Here is a 14430-nt window from a genome sequence, read left to right on the forward strand (position 1 = left end):
GATTTTCTTAACACTCCTATAATCACACCAAATAAGTAGTTTCTCACAATCTGTGACAAACTCTCACTCAAACCAAGGAAAAACAGTAGTATGTTATGTGTTATGGCAGATGTTTTGTCAAGCAGGACTTTCCCCATTTTTACTCCAAGAAAACATAAAATAAACACAATCCTCCCTTAAGGGCAAAAGTTCATTGTCAGAGAATAGAAAAAGTTATCCCTGTTCTGGGAAGTTCTTGGTGTTTGAACAGAGATTCAGAAGGAAAAACATAGGAGTCAACTGAATGCAAGAAAGGGCACCAGAGAAAGTCATACAGAAAAGGGGGACATAAGGGACATGTGACATCTTATAACTGACACTGAAAAACAAGTGATGCTTTCACAAATACTGCATTTCCCTCAAATTGGCACAGAGTCAGAAACACAGCTGGCTGGAGGAAAATTTGCCAAGGGTCAGAGGCGTGTTAGAGCAACCACTTATTTTAAGTCTTGCCCCTAAACCCCTGCGGTTATCCACCCCAGGCCATATCACTTTCCCGATCAGCATACCAAATAGACAATATACACCTGGTGAATTCAGGTATTCTGAAATCTTTTCCCCACATCACCTAATCTGTTTTTGCAAAGCTGGAGTCCACAATAAAGAGCAGGGATGTGCGCCTGTGTTTGTGTGTGTGTGCTGCAGTAACTGAAAGAGAAAAATGCTAGGAATAGGATATTCCAATGGTTCTAAAACTTGGCTGCCTGCTAGGATCATTTGGAGAAAATTAAAAACTCCCAATACCCAGCATCCTACCCTAAATTATGTCAATCACAGTGTCAATCAGGCAAGCTTCGGTATACTTTAAAACTCCCCAGATGATTCCAGTGTGTAGCCACAGTTGTAAACCATAACCCCTTCTCCCTCCCATGACATTAAATTCTGCCTTTCTCCTGGATCATCACCAACACCATAAAATTTTGTCTTATTATCTCCTATATTTTAAATCTCTTTCTTTGTGGGGGGTTGAGATCCAGGACTATAGATCAAGTTCTCTTAAGTTCAACCTGATAATAGCTTTTGTTCTTATGGGCAAAAGTTCATTGTCAGAGAATAGATCAGGCAAGTTAAAAAAAAAATTATATATATATATATATATATATATGCTTCTAAAAGCAACTTGGATTGGCCTAAAGTGAAAGCCATGCCTGCCTCCTGCCTGGTTATGTGGTCCCATTCATTTGGTTCTTATGATGTACTATGGTCTGGTATGAATGTGTGTGCATCTCACCTCCCCAAAGAGATTGCAAACCCCCTGAGGGCAGAGTCACCTCTGACATTTGGACTCTTCGCAGCACTTTGCTCTGTGTCTTGCACCCAGTAGGTGCTGTATAGCCTCTGGTTTTCCGAAGGTCTTCACTCCCACTGCATAACACTTAAAAACATTTTTAAATTTTAATATGCTGTCCTGCAGCCTCTGAATATATTTTTGTTCACATTTCAAAACTAATCCTGAAACGAATGCCTTCTTCCCACACCTCTGTCGTGGTTTTTGCTCCGCCCTGCTTAACAAACTCTGCCTCTGCCGAATGTTCCCTCTTGATTTGGTTTCCATGGAAAACTGTCTCTGGGGGACAAAAATGTACTTGCTTAAAGAAAAACCATAAAGGTCCTCGTAGTGTAAAGAAGTCACCAAGGGAGGTAGAGAACGTGTTGGGGAAAGAGTTGCACCACTTCCAGTGGGAAGGCAGTTCACATTATACCAGTCAAATCGTGTGTCTTACAGGGTGGTGATTTTTTGAAAACCCAACTCAGGGCAGAAGCAAATTAATAAGGTCACCTTGTCCCATGGAACGAAGCATACCTGTTTAGTTTATTCTTATTCCGGGAGACTCAGTCTTCAGGGAGTGAGGTGGGGACAAAGTGGAATGGGATGGTGCAAGAAGAGTGGGCAATGGCCTGTCCCTAGGTAAGGAGCAGCTATTATTTAGAACAACTGGGGGTTGGCAGTGCAATCCCTGGACGTGCCCACAAGGTGTCACAGTGCTTCTATGTGAGGTCATTCCTCATCATCATGAGAACAAGAATAACCACCTGACAGCCTAGAGTCTTCAGTGCTTCAAGGAGACTCCCAGAGATTCCAGAAAGGATGGTACATGGAAAATGAGGCTATGAAGTGGGGGACAGAGGGTGTGAAAACAGGGGCCCCAAGTCTACTTGGGATGCACTTACCATTCAGTAGGACCCATATTTAAGATGCAGCACCAAAGATATGTTCCAAATTTACTATTAAAAGGGACAGTGATTGGTGGAGATATTTTTAAAGCTGTCCTTTGGCTTTTAAATGTGTACACCTTTAAAACTACTCTTGAGGAGGAGGCGGGGCAAGATGGCAGACTGGTGAGCTGTAAGTTTTAGTTACTCCTCCAGGAAAGTAGGTAGAAAGCCAGGAACTGCGTGGACTGGACACCACAGAGCAATCTGTCTTTGGGCATACTTCATACAACACTCATGAAAATGTTGAACTGCTGAGATCAGCGAAATCTGTAAGTTTTTGTGGCCAGGGGACCCGCGCCCCTCCCTGCCAGGCTCAATCCCGTGGGAGGAGGGGCTGTCAGCTCCGGGAAGGAGAAGGGAGAACTGCAGTGGCAGCCCTTATCGGAAACTCATTCTACTGATCCATACTCCAACCATAGATAGACTGAGACCAGACACCAGAGAATCTGAGAGCTGCCAGCCCAGCAGAGAGGAGACAGGCATAGAAAAAAAAAAACAACACGAAAAACTCCAAAATAAAAGCAGAGGATTTTTGGAGTTCTGGTGAACACAGAAAGGGGAAGGGCGGAGCTCAGGCCTTGAGGCGCATATGCAAATCCTGAAGAAAAGCTGATCTCTCTGCCCTGTGGACCTTTCCTTAATGGCCCTGGTTGCTTTGTCTATTAGCATTTCAATAACCCATTAGATCTCTGAGGAGGGCCCTTTTTTTTTTTTTTTTTTAATCCTTTTTTCTTTTTCTAAAACAATTACTCTAAGAAGCCCAATACAGAAAGCTTCAAAGAATTGCAATTTGGGCACGTCAAGCCAAGAGCAGAACTAAGAGAACTCTGAGACAAAAGGCAATAATCCAGTGGCTGAGAAAATTCACTAAACACAACAACTTCCCAAGAAAAGGGGGGTGTCCGCTCACAGCCACCATCCTGGTGGAAAGGAAACACTCCTGCCCATCGCCAGCCCCATAGCCCAGAGCTGCCCCAGACAACCCAGTGTGACGGAAGTGCTTCAAATAACAGGCACACACCACAAAACTGGGCGTGGACATTAGCCTTCCCTGCAACCTCAGCTGATTGTCCCAGAGTTGGGAAGGTGGAGCAGTGTGAATTAACAAAGCCCCATTCAGCCATCATTTGAGCAGACTTGGAACCTCCCTACACAGCCCAGCAGCCCAGAACTGCCCTGGGGGACGGCACTCACCTGTGACATAGCACAGTCATCCCTCAACAGAGGACCCGGGGTGCACAGCCTGGAAGAGGGGCCCACTTGCAAGTCTCAGGAGCCATACGCCAATACCAAGGACTTGTGGGTCAGTGGCAGAGACAAACTGTGGCAGGACTGAACTGAAGGATTAGACTAATGCAGCAGTTTTAAAACTCTAGGATCATCAGGGAGATTTGATTGTTAGGACCACCCCCCCTCCCCGACTGCCCAGAAACACGCCCCACATACAGAGCAGGCAATACTAACTACACACGCAAGCTTGGTACACCAATTGGGCCCCACAAGACTCACTCCCCCACTCACCACAAAGGCACAGCAGGAGAGAACTGGCTTGTGGAGAACAGGTGGCTCGTGGACGCCACCTGCTGGTTAGTTAGAGAAAGTGTACTCCACGAAGCTGTAGATCTGACAAATTAGAGATAAGGACTTCAATAGGTCTACAAACCCTAAAAGAACCCTATCAAGTTCAGCAAATGCCATGAGGCCAAAAACAACAGAAAATTATAAAGCATATGAAAAAACCAGACGATATGGATAACCCAAGCCCAAGCACCCAAATCAAAAGACCAGAAGAGACACAGCACCTAGAGCAGCTACTCAAAGAACTAAAGATGAACAATGAGACCATAGTACGGGATATAAAGGAAATGAAGAAGACTCTAGAAGAGCATAAAGAAGACATTGCAAGACTAAATAAAAAAATGGATGATCTTATGGAAATTAAAGAAACTGTTGACCAAATTAAAAAGATTCTGGACACTCATAGTACAAGACTAGAGGAAGTTGAACAACGAATCAGTGACCTGGAAGATGACAGAATGGAAAATGAAAGCATAAAAGAAAGAATGGGGAAAAAAATTGAAAAAATCGAAATGGACCTCAGGGATATGATAGATAATATGAAACGTCCAAATATAAGACTCACTGGTGTCCCAGAAGGGGAAGAAAAGGGTAAAGGTCTAGGAAGAGTATTCAAAGAAATTGTTGGGGAAAACTTCCCAAATCTTCTAAACAACATAAATACACAAATCATAAATGCTCAGCGAACCCCAAATAGAATAAATCCAAATAAACCCACTCCGAGACATATACTGATCACACTGTCAAACACAGAAGAGAAGGAGCAAGTTCTGAAAGCAGCAAGAGAAAAGCAATTCACCACATACAAAGGAAACAGCATAAGACTAAGTAGTGACTACTCAGCAGCCACCATGGAGGCGAGAAGGCAGTGGCACGATATATTTAAAATTCTGAGTGAGAAAAATTTCCAGCCAAGAATACTTTATCCAGCAAAGCTCTCCTTCAAATTTGAGGGAGAGCTTAAATTTTTCACAGACAAACAAATGCTGAGAGAATTTGCTAACAAGAGACCTGCCCTACTGGAGATACTAAAGGGAGCCCTACAGACAGAGAAACAAAGACAGGACAGAGAGACTTGGAGAAAGGTTCAGTACTAAAGAGATTCGGTATGGGTACAATAAAGGAAATTAATAGAGAGAGGGAAAAATATGGCAAACATAAACCAAAGGATAAGATGGCTGATTCAAGAAATGCCTTCACGGTTATAACGTTGAATGTAAATGGATTAAACTCCCCAATTAAAAGATATAGATTCGCAGAATGGATTAAAAAAAATGAACCATCAATATGTTGCATACAAGAGACTCATCTTAGACACAGGGACACAAAGAAACTGAAAGTGAAAGGATGGAAAAAAATATTTCATGCAAGCTACAGCCAAAAGAAAGCAGGTGTAGCAATATTAATCTCAGATAAAATAGACTTCAAATGCAGGGATGTTTTGAGAGACAAAGGCGGCCACTACATACTAATAAAAGGGGAAAGTCAGCAAGAAGAAATAACAATCGTAAATGTCTATGCATCCAATCAAGGTGCCACAAAATACATGAGAGAAACACTGGCAAAACTAAAGGAAGCAATTGATGTTTCCACAATAATTGTGGGAGACTTCAACACATCACTCTCTCCTATAGATAGATCAACCAGACAGAAGACCAATAAGGAAATTGAAAACCTAAACAATCTGATAAATGAATTAGATTTAACAGACATATACAGGACATTACATCCCAAATCACCAGGATACACATACTTTTCTAGTGCTCACGGAACTTTCTCCAGAATAGATCATATGCTGGGACATAAAACAAGCCTCAATAAATTTAAAAAGATTGAAATTATTCAAAGCACATTCTCTGACCACAATGGAATACAATTAGAAGTCAATAACCATCAGAGACTTAGAAAATTCACAAATACCTGGAGGTTAAACAACACACTCCTAAACAATCAGTGGGTTAAAGAAGAAATAGCAAGGGAAATTGCTAAATATATAGAGACGAATGAAAATGAGAACACAACATACCAAAACCTATAGGATGCAGCAAAAGCAGTGCTAAGGGGGAAATTTATAGCCCTAAACGCATATATTAAAAAGGAAGAAAGAGCCAAAATCAAAGAACTAATGGATCAACTGAAGAAGCTAGAAAATGAACAGCAAACCAATCCTAAACCAAGTACAAGAAAAGAAATAACAAGGATTAAAGCAGAAATAAATGACATAGAGAACAAAAAAACAACAGAGAGGATAAATATCACCAAAAGTTGGTTCTTTGAGAAGATCAACAAGATCGACAAGCCCCTAGCTAGACTGACAAAATCAAAAAGAGAGAAGACCCATATAAACAAAATAATGAATGAAAAAGGTGACATAACTGCAGATCCTGAAGAAATTAAAAAAATTATACGAGGATATTATGAACAACTGTATGGCAACAAACTAGATAATGTAGAAGAAATGGACAATTTCCTGGAAACATATGAACAACCTAGACTGACCAGAGAGGAAATAGAAGACCTCAACCAACCCATCACAAGCAAAGAGATCCAATCAGTCATCAAAAATCTTCCCACAAATAAATGCCCAGGGCCAGATGGCTTCACAGGGGAATTCTACCAAACTTTCCAGAAAGAACTGACACCAATCTTACTCAAACTCTTTCAAAACATTGAAAAAAATGGAACACTACCTAACTCATTTTATGAAGCTAACATCAATCTAATACCAAAACCAGGCAAAGATGCTACAAAAAAGGAAAACTACCGGCCAATCTCCCTAGTGAATATAGATGCAAAAATCCTCAACAAAATACTTGCAAATCGAATCCAAAGACACATTAAAAAAATCATACACCATGACCAAGTGGGGTTCATTCCAGGCATGCAAGGATGGTTCAACATAAGAAAAACAATCAATGTATTACAACACATTAAAAACTCGAAAGGGAAAAATCAATTGATCATCTCAATAGATGCTGAAAAAGCATTTGACAAAATCCAACATCCCTTTTTGATAAAAACACTTCAAAAGGTAGGAATTGAAGGAAACTTCCTCAACATAATAAAGAGCATATATGAAAAACCCACAGCCAGCATAGTACTCAATGGTGAGAGACTGAAAGCCTTCCCTCTAAGATCAGGAACAAGACAAGGATGCCCGCTGTCACCACTGTTATTCAATATTATGCTGGAAGTGCTAGCCAGGGCAATCCAGCAAGACAAAGAAATAAAAGGCATCCAAATTGGAAAAGAAGAAGTAAAACTGTCATTGTTTGCAGATGATATGATCTTATATCTAGAAAACCCTGAGAAATCGACGATACAGCTACTAGAGCTAATAAACAAATTTAGCAAAGTAGCGGGATACAAGATTAATGCACATAAGTCAGTAATGTTTCTATATGCTAGAAATGAACAAACTGAAGAGACACTCAAGAAAAAGATACCATTTTCAATAGCAACTAAAAAAATCAAGTACCTAGGAATAAACTTAACCAAAGATGTAAAAGACCTATACAAAGAAAACTACATAACTCTACTAAAAGAAATAGAAGGGGACCTTAAAAGATGGAAAATATTCCATGTTCATGGATAGGAAGGCTAAATGTCATTAAGATGTCAATTCTACCCAAACTCATCTACAGATTCAATGCAATCCCAATCAAAATTCCAACAACCTACTTTGCAGACTTGGAAAAGCTAGTTATCAAATTTATTTGGAAAGGGAAGATGCCTTGAATTGCTAAAGACACTCTAAAAAAGAAAAACGAAGTGGGAGGACTTACACTCCCTGACTTTGAAGCTTATTATAAAGCCACAGTTGCCAAAACAGCATGGTACTGGCACAAAGATAGACATATAGATCAATGGAATCGAATTGAGAATTCAGAGATAGACCCTCAGATCTATGGCCGACTGATCTTTGATAAGGCCCCCAAAGTCACTGAGCTGAGCCATAATGGTCTTTTCAACAAATGGGGCTGGGAGAGTTGGATATCCATATCCAAAAGAATGAAAGAGGACCCCTACCTCACCCCCTACACAAAAATTAACTCAAAATGGACCAAAGATCTCAATATAAAAGAAAGTACCATAAAACTCCTAGAAGATAATGTAGGAAAACATCTTCAAGACCTTGTATTAGGCGGCCACTTCCTAGACTTTACACCCAAAGCACAAGCAACAAAAGAGAAAATAGATAAATGGGAACTCCTCAAGCTTAGAAGTTTCTGCACCTCAAAGGAATTTCTCAAAAAGGTAAAGAGGCAGCCAACTCAATGGGAAAAAGTTTTTGGAAACCATGTATCTGACAAAAGACTGATATCTTGCATATACAAAGAAATCCTACAACTCAATGACAATAGTACAGACAGCCCAATTATAAAATAGGCAAAAGATATGAAAAGACAGTTCTCTGAAGAGGAAATACAAATGGCCAAGAAACACATGAAAAAATGTTCAGCTTCACTAGCTATTAGAGAGATGCAAATTAAGACCACAATGAGGTACCATCTAACACCGGTTAGAATGGCTGCCATTAAACAAACAGGAAACTACAAATGCTGGAGGGGATGTGGAGAAATTGGAACTCTTATTCATTGCTGGTGGGACTGTATAATGGTTCAGCCACTCTGGAAGTCAGTCTGGCAGTTCCTTAGAAAACTAGATATAGAGCTACCATTCGATCCAGCGATTGCACTTCTCGGTATATACCCGGAAGATCGGAAAGCAGTGACACGAACAGATATCTGCACGCCAATGTTCATAGCAGCATTATTCACAATTGCCAAGAGATGGAAACAACCCAAATGTCCTTCAACAGATGAGTGGATAAATAAAATGTGGTATATACACACGATGGAATACTACGCGGCAGTAAGAAGGAACGATCTGGTGAAACATATGACAACATGGATGAACCTTGAAGACATAATGCTGAGCGAAATAAGCCAGGCACAAAAAGAGAAATATTATATGCTACCACTAATGTGAACTTTGAAAAATGTAAAACAAATGGTTTATAATGTAGAATGTAGGGGAACTAGCAGTAGAGAGCAATTAAGGAAGGGGGAACAATAATCCAAGAAGAACAGATAAGCTATTTAACGTTCTGGGGATGCCCAGAAATGACTACGGTCTGTTAATTTCTGATGGATATAGTAGGAACAAGTTCACAGAAATGTTGCTATATTAGGTAACTTTCTTGGGGTAAAGTAGGAACATGTTGGAAGTTAAGCAGTTATCTTAGGTTAGTTGTCTTTTTCTTACTCCCTTGTTATGGTCTCTTTGAAATGTTCTTTTATTGTATGTTTGTTTTCTTTTTAACTTTTTTTTTCATACAGTTGATTTAAAAAAGAAGGGAAAGTTGAAAAAAAAAAAAAAGGAAAAGAAAAACAAGGAAAAAAAAAAGATGTAGTGCCCCCTTGAGGAGCCTGTGGAGAATGCAGGGGTATTCGCCTACCCCACCTCCATGGTTGCTAATATGACCACAGACATAGGCGACTGATGGTTTGATGGGTTGAGCCCTCTACCATAAGTTTTACCCTTGGGAAGACAGTTGCTGCAAAGGAGAGGCTAGGCCTCCCTATATTTGTGCCTAAGAGTCTCCTCCTGAATCCCTCTTTGTTGCTCAGATGTGGCCCTCTCTCTCTGGCTAAGCCAACTTGAAAGGTGAAATCACTGCCCTCCCCCCTACGTGGGATCAGACACCCAGGGGAGTGAATCTCCCTGGCAACGTGGAATATGACTCCCGGGGAGGAATGTAGACCCGGCATCGTGGGACGGAGAACATCTTCTTGACCAAAAGGGGGATGTGAAAAGAAATGAAATAAGCTTCAGTGGCAGAGAGATTCCAAAAGGAGCCGAGAGGTCACTCTGGTGGGCACTCTTACGCACAATTTAGACAACCTTTTTAGGTTCTAAAGAATTGGGGTAGCTGGTGGTGGATACCTGAAACTATCAAACTACAACCCAGAACCCATGAACCTCGAAGACAGTTGTATAAAAATGTAGCTTATGAGGGGTGACAATGGGATTGGGAAAGCCATAAGGACCACACTCCACTTTGTCTAGTTTATGGATGGATGTGTAGAAAAATAGGGGAAGGAAACAAACAGACAAAGGTACCCAGTGTTCTTTTTTACTTCAATTGCTCTTTTTCACTCTAATTATTATTCTTGTTATTTTTGTGTGTGTGCTAATGAAGGTGTCAGGGATTGATTTAGGTGATGAATGTACAACTATGTAATAGTACTGTAAACAATCGAAGGTACGATTTGCTTTGTATGACTGCGTGGTGTGTGAATATATCTCAATAAAATGATGATTAAAAAAATAGGGTGAGATGGGGTGGATGATTTCGGTGTTCTTTTTTATTTTTACTTTTTATTCTTATTCTGATTCTTTCTGGTATAAGGAAAATGTTCAAAAATAGATTGGGGTGATGAATGCACAACTATATTATGGTACTGTGAACAGTTGATTGTACACCATGGTTGATTGTATGGTATGTGAATATATCTCAATAAAACTGAATTTAAAAAAAATAAAATAAAATAAAAATAAAAAAAATAAAAAAAACAACTCTTGAACCTCACAACTATTCTCCCTCTCTCTTCTGATTAATCATTCAATAAATGCTTACTAAGCTTCCAACTAACCACACACACACAATGAGCAAGTTGCTGAGCAGTCAAAGATAAAGAATGTTGGCGGTCTCTTCAGTAGCTCAAAATCTAGATGTGGAGTCAATTTTATAATCAAAGATGGAGTTGATTGTTGGGTGTTCTATTTGCCTGAAGTCCATCTCCTGGGGGGAAATAATAACAGGGACTTTGAGCACCAGTACTTCCTTGCAAACAAGGTGCCACAAGGGTGCCCCTAATTTGGGAGAAGTATCCTAGGAGGTTAAAACACTTGCCTTTAAGTGATGTCAATATTCCTAGGTTTCACTTTGACACCACAGCTTGTGCTGCTTCCCTGAAGTTGTTTTTATTTTCCTAACAATATTCCAACAGTCTACCAGGTGAAATTGGCTTGCAGAATCTGAATCTGTTAAGCCACATGGACCATTTGAGTCCAGAACACTTTAGCAAAGCAAGATGCTGAAGTTTAGAAATCAAAACTCAATTTATTATGCATGGTAGTAGTCAACTGGGATGGGCTCCAAAGAAGCTCTAAAATCTGCAACACTCAAATTCTAAGTCCTGATGTTAGATTTTAATATAATTAGCTATGCTCCTCCCTTTGATCCCTCCTCTTGCTTCTTCCTTCAACTGCCTTTCCCACACTTTTCTTACAATAGTGACTATGATTGTTTTTGTTTATTATATACATCTCTCTTTATTACCATCTCATTAGTTCATGATTGAGGAGATGTTTCCATGGTGCTGCTAAAACATATCTGCATAGGGATCTGGCTACAAATAACATTCAAGGACTCAGGCAAGATGGCGGCATAGAGAGGAGTGGAAGCTAAGTAGTCCCCCTGGAACAACTACAAAAAACCAGAAACAACTAGTAAGTAATCCAGAATAACTGCGGGGGGACAAACGAGACCATCCATTCATCATACACCAACCTGAATTGGGAGGAATGCCCGAGAACACAGCATAAAATCTGTACGTAAAACCTGCGGAACCAGGTCGGGAGACCCCCTCCCCCATAGCCCGAGCTGCAGAGCCGCATGGTGCCACAGAGAAGCTCTCTCCCAGCAAGCGAACGCAGCTCAGCTGAGCTCCAACTGGGGTTTTCAGTAGCGAGTGTGAACTGCTCACTACAGGTACGCAGCCCCAAAAAACAGACAGAGGCTTTGGGTGACAACTGACCTGGGAGAGCCGGAGGGTCGCCTTGACTGGGTCTGAAGGGGACTATCTGTTTCTTTTTCGGCTCAGTGGAGAAAGCCCCAGTCATTTTAAGTTTCCAGGGCTGTGACTCCGGGAAGGGCAGAGACAGCACAAGCAGAGAGCGAGACCATTGAAATGCTAATGACCTCCACCTGGGGGGTCTGTCTTCTCTAGGAGGAAAGGGGTGGAGCCCTTTCCATTCAGAACCAGACCCCAGAGCCTGGGGGAACACGGCCATACCTCCTCACACCAGTCAAGAATTATAGGCTAACAGGCGTCACCTGCTGGGCAGAAAAGCACAGTGACCTGAGGCATCAAAGGGTGGAGCAACTTTCTAAGACACACCCGCAGGGAAACCAGATACTGAATATTTCTTCCCTCTGGGACCTGAGCCTGTTCTGGTCTGGGAAAACCTGATTTGGATAACCAAGGAAACCATGCCTAGACAACAGAAAATTACAACCTACACTAAGAAAAACAAAGTTATGGCCCAGTCAAAGGAACAAATGTACACTTCAACTGAGATACAGGAATTTAAACAACTAATGCTAAATCAATTCAAAAAGTTTAGAGAAGATATCGCAAAAGAGATAGAGGCTGTAAAGGAAGCACTGGACATGTATACGGCAGAAATCAAAAGTTAAAAAAACCTACTAGTAGAATCTATGGAAATGAAAGGCACAACACAAGAGATGAAAGACACAATGAAAACATACAACAGCAGATCTCAAGAGGCAGAAGAAAACACCCAGGAACTGGAGAACAAAACACCTGAAAGCCTACATGCAAAGGAGCAGATGGAGAAAAGAATGAAAAAATATGAGCAACGTCTCCGGGAACTCAAGGATGAAACAAAGTACAATAATGTACGTATCATTGGTGTCCCAGAAGGAGAAGAGAAGGGAAAGGGGGCAGAAGCAATAATAGAGGAAATAATCAATGAAAATTTCCCATCTCTTATGAAAGACATAAAATTACAGATCCAAGAAGCACAGCATACTCCAAACAGAAGAGATATGAATAGGCCTACGCCAAGACACTTAATAATCAGATTATCAAATGTCAAAGACAAAGAGAGAATCCTGAAAGCAGCAAGAGAAAAGCAATCCATTACATACAAAGGAAGCTTAATAAGACTATGTGCGGATCTCTCAGCAGAAACCATGGAGGCAAGAAGGAAGTGGTGTGACATATTTAAGATACTGAAAGAGAAAAAACACCAACCAAGAATCCTGTATCCAGCAAAGCTGTCCTTCAAATATGAGGGAGAGCTCAAAATATTTTCTGACAAACAGACAATGAGAGTCTTTGTGAACAAGACACCTGCCCTACAGGAAATACTAAAGGGAGCACTACAGGGTGATAGAAGACAGGAGTGTGTGGTTTGGAACACAATTTTGGGAGATGGTAGCACAACAATGAAAGTACACTGAACAAAGGTAACTATGAATACGGTTGGGAGAAAAAGATGGGGAGCATGTGAGACACCACAAGAAAGGAGGAAAGATAATGACTGGGACTGTGTAACTTGGTGAAATCTAGAGTATTCAACAATTGTGATAAAATGTACAAATATGTTCTTTTACGAGGGAGAACAAGCAAATGTCAACTTTGCAAGGTGTTAAAAATGGGGAGGCATTGGGGGAGGGATGCAATCAGCATAAACTAGAAACTGTAACTAATAGAATCATTGTATTATGCTTCCTTTAATGTAACAAAGGTGATATACCAAGGTGAATGCAGATACGAGGGGGGGATAGGGGAGGCATGTTAGACACTTGACATTGGTGGTATTGTCTGATTCTTTATTCTACTTTGATTTAAGGTTATTTTTCCTTTTGCTGCTTCCTAGTGTCATTTTTTTTTTGTTTCCTCTTCCTTTTGCCTCTCTACCTTCTTTGACTCTCCCTTCTGCCTTGTGGAAGAAATGTAGATGCTCTTGCTTAGTATGAGCACAATGTTCAATTAGGATGAACTTAAATGTTTGGAAATGAACAGGGGTGTTGGTAGCAAGATGTGAGAATAACTAACAGCGCCAAATGGTGTGTGAATGAGGTGGAAAGGGGAAGCTCAGAGTCATATATGTCACCAGAAGGAAAGTTGGAGGTCAAAAAATGGAAATGTATAAAACTGAATCCCGTGGTGGGCAATGTCCATGATCAACTGTACAAATACTAGAAATCACTTCATGAACCAGAACAAATGTATGACAATACAATTAGAAGTTAATAATAGAGGGGCATATAGGGAAGAACTATATACCTATTACAAACTATATGCTACAGTTTGTAGTATTTCAACATTTTTTCATAAACAGTAACAAATGTACTATATCAATACTAGGAGTCAACAATTGAGGGATAGGGATAGGGGAGGTTTAGAGTTTCCTTTCCTTTTTTTCTTTTTTCATCTTTCACTTTATTTCTTGTCTGGAGTAATGAAAAGTTTCTAAAAATTGAACAAAAATTTAAGTGTGGTGATGGATGCACAGCTGTATGAGGGTACCCAGGGGCAAGTGATTGTACACTTTGGATCTTTGGATAATTGTATGGTATCTGAACAATCTCAATAAAAATGAAAAAAAAAAAAAAAATAACATTCAAGTACTAAGCATGCCAGTTAGGGCCAGTTCACTACAACTCTGGGTTCCAATAATTTCTTCTGTCTCCTGCATCTGTGTTTTATGGCTGAAGGAAAGTTGAACCTACTACAGATGAGTGCTTATGTTAAGGGATAGACTCCTTGAAGATAT

This window comes from Choloepus didactylus, chromosome 7 (genome assembly GCF_015220235.1).
Source record: "Choloepus didactylus isolate mChoDid1 chromosome 7, mChoDid1.pri, whole genome shotgun sequence".
Lineage (NCBI taxonomy): Eukaryota > Metazoa > Chordata > Mammalia > Pilosa > Megalonychidae > Choloepus > Choloepus didactylus.